Source organism: Echinops telfairi, unplaced genomic scaffold (assembly GCF_000313985.2).
Source record: "Echinops telfairi isolate 266 unplaced genomic scaffold, ASM31398v2 ScPeMD7_23;HRSCAF=83, whole genome shotgun sequence".
NCBI lineage: Eukaryota > Metazoa > Chordata > Mammalia > Afrosoricida > Tenrecidae > Echinops > Echinops telfairi.
In genome coordinates, this window is record NW_022103920.1 from 32,887,184 (window position 1) to 32,893,161 (window position 5,978).

The 5,978-nt window shown below is 37.3% G+C and overlaps 1 protein-coding gene across 1 annotated transcript in view; it reads left to right on the plus strand.

Annotated features, from left to right (window-relative positions):
• Positions 1 to 5,978, plus strand: part of TMEM168 (transmembrane protein 168) — a 36,143-nt gene that overhangs the window by 23,871 nt on the left and 6,294 nt on the right. The window lies entirely within an intron of this gene.

The following is a 5,978-nucleotide window of genomic DNA, read 5'->3' on the forward strand; positions in this document are numbered from 1 at the left end:
CAATCAGTGGCAGTAATGACAGAGCATGCGCTGTTACGCAAAAACCGCGATAGAGTGAAGCCGCGGAAGTCGAAGCGCGAAGTGGCGAGGGTTCACTGTATTCCAATTAAAATCTTTATAGAAATATAATTTAAGACCTCAATTAATTATTGAAAATGTACTGCAGTGTTTATCATAATATGATATTTCAAAATCTACTAAGTGTTGGCAAAATGGTATACTTATACTGGTCATTCATATTTCCTTAATTACTTTAAAGTGTTACAAGAAGATAATGTTCCAAATAAGTGTTTTTTGTTTGTGTGTTTACATGAAGGTTCTTTTACCTAATATCAAATTATCTGTAATTTTTTTGTTGGTGGTAGAGCTTTTAAAATTTCAAGATTTTTTTAAAAAGTATTTTATAAAGAATGGCTTTGGAAATAAATTTGAAAAATTTAGCTTACCAATATTTATATCAGTTTTCTCTTGAAACCAAGATAAAAATCATTTAAAGATAAGTTTTTAAATATTCATTTATCATGTGTTAGAAATAATGTAAGACTTAAAATCTCTAAAGTAGGATTATACTATTAGGTAACTGGCTAACTGTTTCAGTACAGAATTAGATGTTTATAATATATTTTGAAACATGCCACCAACATGTCATATTCATTGCCAGAAAGAACATTTCAAGGACCAGGTAGTATAGGTATTACTCAATTTTTTGTACCAACCACTAATTCCGAAGATGATGAATTTGGAGATTTTCATCAACTTTTGCCATCTGAAATTGATTAAACATGCAATCAAGATCCATTCATAATTACTAGTGATTGGAATGTGAAAGGTGGCAACAACGAAGGAATAGCAGTTGGAAAATACGACCTTGGTGGTAGAAGTTATACTTTAAATCAAATGATAGCATTTTGCAAGATCAACGTATTCATTGTAACATGTTTTTTAAAACAACAAAACAGTGACTGTATATGTGGACCTTTCCAGATGAAATACATAGGAACCAAATTGACTACATTTGTGGAAAGAGATGATGGAGAAGAACAAAGAACAAGGAATGACTGTGGAACAGACCACCAATTGCACATATGCAAGTTCAAGGTGAAGCTGAAGAAGGTTAAAGCAAGTCCATAAAAGCAACAATAGGGCCTAGAGATTGCCCACCTGAATTTGGAGAGCATCTCAAGAATAGTTTCGCCACATTGATCACTAATGACTGAAGATAAGTTGTTGGATGTCATCAAGAACATCATCCATGAAGAAAGAAAAAGGCTATTAAAACAGAAGAGAAAAGAGAGACCAACATAGATTCATAAGAAACTCTGAAATTTGTCCTTGAAAGTAGGGTAACTACAGTGAATGGGAAAAGTGACAAAGAGGTGAACAGAAGATTCACAGGACAGCTCAAGAAGACGAAGTATTACAATGAAATTGCATAAAGACCCAGAGATAGAGAATCAAAAGGGAAGAAGACGCACAGCATTTCTTAAGTTAAAAAAATGAAAAAAATTAAGCCTTAAGTTATAATATTGAAGGATTCTATGGGTAAAATGTTGAATAATGCAGTGCGCATCAAAAGAAGATGGAAGACTATAGATTTGCAACCATTTCTAGAGGTAGCAAAGGATCAGGAACCAGTAGTATTAAAGCAGCAGTTCTCAATCTGTGGGTCGCGACCCCTTTGGGGATCAAACGACCCTTTCAAAGGGGTCAACTGATTCATAACAGTAGCAAAATTACAGTTATGAAGTAGCAACGAAAATAATTTTATGGTTGGGGGTTCACCACAACAGGAGGAACTGTATTAAAGGGTTGCGGCGTTAGGAAGGTTGAGAACCACTGCATAAAAGGAAGAACTCTAATCTGCATTGAAAGTCATGGTCAGGAACAAGGCTCCCAACAGTTGATGAATACCAGTTATGATGTTTCAGAAAACAGAAGCAAGGCTGCAAGTGCTCACTCACCCATACCAAAAATTTGGAAGATAGCAATTCTGGTCAACCAACTGGAAGAGATCCATATTTGCGTCCATTTCAAAGAAAAACGATCTAACACAATGTAGAAATTATTAGGCAATAACTTTCACATCACATGCAACTAAAATTTTTGATAAAATTGAAAAGCAGTTGCACTAGCACATTAAAAGGAAGCTACCATCAATTCAAACTGGATTCAGAAGGGATTGGGAATAAAGGATATCATTGCTGTCAGATGGGTCATGGCTGAAAAAATACCAGAAAAAAAAATGTCTACATGTGTTTTGTTGACTATACAAAGGCACTCAACTGTGTGGATAATAAATTATGGAGAATACTTAGAATAAGGAGAATTCTGGGATATTTCATCATATCCATGTAAAACCTGTTTGTAGACCCAAAAGGCAGCCATTCCAACAGATTAAGAAAATACTGTGTGGATTGGGTTTGAGAAAGATGTGTGTCAGGACTGTATTCTTTAACCATACTTATTCAGTGTGTATGCTGAGCAGATAATTCAAGAAGCTGAACTACACGTGGTAGAATGTGGCATCAGGCTTAGAGGAAGATGCAGTAACAACCTGCAATATGCTTCAGTCACAACCTGGCTTGCAAAAGTACAGAGGATTTAAAGTACAGTCTCTGTATGAATTTCATCACATGGCATACATAGGAACCAAACAAAGCAATGATCCTCACAACTGAAGCCTTAAACAACATTATGATAAACAGCAAAGGGATACACGTTGTCAAGGATTTAATTTTACTTAGATCTGCAATCGACAGTAGAAGCAGCAGTCAGAAAATCAAAACAACATTCTGCATTAGGCAAATTGCTGTGAAAGACTTCCTTTATAGTCTTAAAGAGGAAAGATGTCACTTTGAAAATTAGGATGCACCTGACTCAAGCGATGCTATTTTCAGTTATCTCTTTTACGTGCAAAAGATCGACAGTGAATAAGAAAGACAAAAGAAGAAATGGTGCCTTTGAATTATGGTATTGATGGAGAATATTGATTAGACCGTGAACTGCCGCCCCTGAAAGCAGTAGAGCTAGACTAGTCCTAGGAAGATAGCAGCACTTTGTCTCATGTAGTTGGACATGTTATCTGGATGGACCGTTCCCTAGAGAAGGACATCATACTTGGTAAAGTAGAGAGGATGGATTGACACTGGGACGGAAACAATAGGTCCCAGCATAGCAGTGATGGTGAAAATGGTGTGTAGGGTCTGGGCAATTCTGATAGAACAACAGAGGGTCACTGTGAATCAAAAGCAACTTGACAGTACCTAACAACAACGAATTGATTGTTATGAACAAGTAACAATGCTAATTTGTTCCGGTGTACATTTCTTTCAAAAAACTATTATGAAGAAAAGAAGTAATCGAGAAAGCATTGCATGACAGGTGCTTCCCTCATCTACAGGAAATGTAGGTATTGCCCTATAATGACACAGCTATGTGTTGTCGTGGTCCCAGTTACCTGGGCCACTGGCAGGTAACCAGGTGAACTTAACCAAGATGTTGGCTTTTTTTTTTTCCAGCTAGTCCTCCCCTGGCCTGCTCTAGATGTATGTCCTGGACATTGATTCTGCCTCAGAACTAGTATTGAACACCCTTTCTGAGGAAAGTGTTTTACTCCATTCCAAACTAAGTTCTAAAAGACCTTAAGAAAACATTCTGACTGGATGTTACCTGGGCAAGCAAGTAAGAGCAGGCCAGAACTAAATATCACTGTGGGACAGAAAACCCCTAGGTGCCCTTCCTTTATGCACAGGCCTCTCAGAAGATAGAGTCTTTGAACATTTATGGGGCCTGAAATGTTTGCCTCTTTGTTTGAGGGTAAAAAATAGTTGTGGTAATAACAAGGAGGACATAAATTAATGACAAATATAGGTAATCTATAAAGCAGTTTATCACAGATAAAGAAGGCCTTTAAAAAGCAGTCTCAATGACTTGAAACACATCAGATGCTGTTAGATGAGATCAATGTAAGTACTTCGCATCTGGGCCAAAAGCCAAATGCAACTTAGAACTTATTCATACCAGAAAGCAGAGCAAAACAAAACAAGAGAAGAGAAATAGTCGGTTTAAAAGGCTGTAATGCAACTTTAAGTCTCTTGTTGATGATATATAACGGGCATGTAACGGAATTAGAGTATCATAAGTAGATTGTGCTAAAGAATATTGAAATAGTTGTGGATGGTAAGTTAGGGAATGATAGAAATTATGGCAGATAAAATGTATGCATTAACTCGTTTAGTCTGTGTCGTCCTCTGATCTCTGGAGGAATTTCATGGAGCTGACAATAATGAAAAGTTACCTTTTCTGAAAAAAGTGGTGTCTTGGGGAGGTAGCTGTGAAAGCAGTGCCATACTGTGTGGAGCTGAAGGGAGAGAGCGCTCGGAGGAGACGCGCCTGAGGGCTGCAGCCTGGAAAGCACAGTTTCCATTGTTGAGCTCTGATGTAGACCAGGCTGATGCATAAAATAATATTAACTGTATCTACGATGATGAGGTATGCTAGCTGCAGAGGTCATATCACTAGTAGAATACAAAAAGGATTCCCTGAATTTCTGGTGTTATAACAAGGAGGATGGTTGCTCATGGTATAAAATACATATTTTAAAAAATTTGTTGTTGAATCTTGTTTGAGTAAATTGTAACGTACTAAAACATGTTTTTCTGGATATAAAGCAACATATGCTTGTTATGTACTTTACAAATGTGTTATATTTGGGGCAATATAGAAATGTATTTAAAAAATTCCTAACACCAAGGTAATTTTTTGTAGATGTAAATCTGTATTATGTTTTATAGACCTTTTCTTACATCATTAAGAATAAGAGTTCCTCATTTCCCTTTGTTGTTTCAGATTTAAGCTATCGTAGTAGGAGGAGGATCTTTTTAAGCAACGTGGCCCTCATTTCTGCTACTTCCTTAGGATAGATTCTGGAATTGGAGAGATTGGGCCAGTGGATTGAGTGTTGAGGCAGGAGCAGGGCTAGGGAGAGGGGAGGACGGCATTGCCTCTGCACAAAATTTAAGGGGTGCCAAACAGTACTGGAGATAGATAATGCTTTAATGCCGTACCTAAACAAACAACAAGAACTACAGCGATCCAGATGTGGCAGGGTTATTGTTCAGAGCCTTGAGACCTCGTTGAGTATGTTTTTTTAAAAAAATCCTTTGTTGTTCTCCAAGTATAAACTGATTTAAAACTGTTTTTAAACGGACTCTTGGTACAGGTAGAAAGCGTGTTTCTGTTCTATTTAGTAGGTGTGAGGAGAGTACAATACTGACTTATCAGTGGTGTAGGAAAGGGACCAGCTCTTTCTGTAACTAGCCTGAGTCGCTTTGTGTGCCATAAGATCTGTTTTGAGCTTCAAAACAGTAGAAGCAGCCTTCAGCTCATGAGCCTGCGAACAGAGAACTGCCCCTGTGGGTCTCCTAGGCTGTGAAGCTTTACGACCTTTTGTGAGGCTGGTAGTTTCAAACTGCTGACTGAGGTTAGCTGACAGGTTAGCAGCTCAACGTAGAACCCACTGCGTGCCACCAGAGCTCCTGAAAGCAGTCATAGATAGTATATAAATGAATGATCTTTGTTGTATTCCAATGAAAGTATTTTTGGAAATCGATGAAATTTGATTTTTATGTAATTTCAAATGTCACAAAACATTCTTTTCCCTTGATTTTCATGATGTGAAAATGCAAACCGTACCCCTTCACTTGCAAGCCGTACAGAAATAGGCAGCAGCATTGGGGGAGCTTAGGGGCCATGGAATGCTGACCCCTGGTGTGGAATATTCACTTTCCTCTATCATATTTTATCTCCCACTAAATTTAACTTTGTAGAACTTTTTTTGTTTTTTTTCTGGTTTTTACTATTTTCTGCTTTCTTCTCTATTGAGGTTTTTTTTTTAAACATTTTATTAGGGGCTCATACAACTGTTATCACAATCCATACACACATCAATTGTGTAAAGCGCATTTGTACATCATTCT